The sequence below is a fragment of the Triticum dicoccoides genome, unplaced genomic scaffold, assembly GCF_002162155.2.
Source record: "Triticum dicoccoides isolate Atlit2015 ecotype Zavitan unplaced genomic scaffold, WEW_v2.0 scaffold87671, whole genome shotgun sequence".
In the NCBI taxonomy this organism is placed as follows: domain Eukaryota; kingdom Viridiplantae; phylum Streptophyta; class Magnoliopsida; order Poales; family Poaceae; genus Triticum; species Triticum dicoccoides.
Window position 1 is genome coordinate 1 of NW_021306986.1, and position 823 is coordinate 823.

Sequence of the window (823 nt, forward strand, 5' to 3'; positions counted from 1 at the left end):
GTACAATCGTCTTTGTAGTGGAGCTGGGAGGGGCAAGGATAAGGGACGAAGACCGGGGTAACATGTCGGATGCGATCATACCGGCACTAAAGCACCGGATCCCATCAGAACTCCGAAGTTAAGCGTGCTTGGGCGAGAGTAGTACTAGGATGGGTGACCTCCTGGGAAGTCCTCGTGTTGCATTCCCTTTTTAATTTTTTTCGCGCCGCTTGCAAAACAAAACGCACGTGTAAGTAATATATTTACCGTGTTTTATTATTTTGCACGAGTGCGGTAAGTCATAGCTGGGTGCTCACGATTCACGGGTCCAGCGTCGGCGTTGTGGCGCGGCAAGCGTGCACTGGTGCGGTTGAGAGGGAGGGGTGGAAACCGCATTAAACTCGTCTCCGTAGTTGAGAGGGAGCGGCCAAAGCAATGTACAATCGTCTTTGTAGTGGAGCTGGGAGGGGCAAGGATAAGGGACGAAGACCGGGGTAACATGTCGGATGCGATCATACCAGCACTAAAGCACTGGATCCCATCAGAACTCCGAAGTTAAGCGTGCTTGGGCGAGAGTAGTACTAGGATGGGTGACCTCCTGGGAAGTCCTAGTGTTGCATTCCCTTTTTAATTTTTTTCGCGCCGCTTGCAAAACAAAACGCACGTGTAAGTAATATATTTACCGTGTTTTATTATTTTGCACGAGTGCGGTAAGTCATAGCTGGGTGCTCACGATTCACGGGTCCAGCGTCGGCGTTGTGGCGCGGCAAGCGTGCACTGGTGCGGTTGAGAGGGAGGGGTGGAAACCGCGTTAAACTCGTCTCCGTAGTTGAGAGGGAGCGGC

The 823-nt window shown here is 52.1% G+C and overlaps 2 non-coding genes across 2 annotated transcripts; both read left to right on the forward strand.

The window, feature by feature from the left end:
- Positions 1 to 67: 67 nt before the first annotated feature.
- Positions 68 to 186, forward strand: LOC119348181. Its single transcript, XR_005168769.1, has one exon. It is a non-coding gene; the product is annotated as a 5S ribosomal RNA (ribosomal RNA).
- Positions 187 to 483: 297 nt separating this feature from the next.
- On the forward strand, positions 484 to 602 carry LOC119348183. The gene has a single exon (XR_005168770.1). It is a non-coding gene; the product is annotated as a 5S ribosomal RNA (ribosomal RNA).
- The last annotated feature ends 221 nt before the right edge of the window (positions 603 to 823 follow it).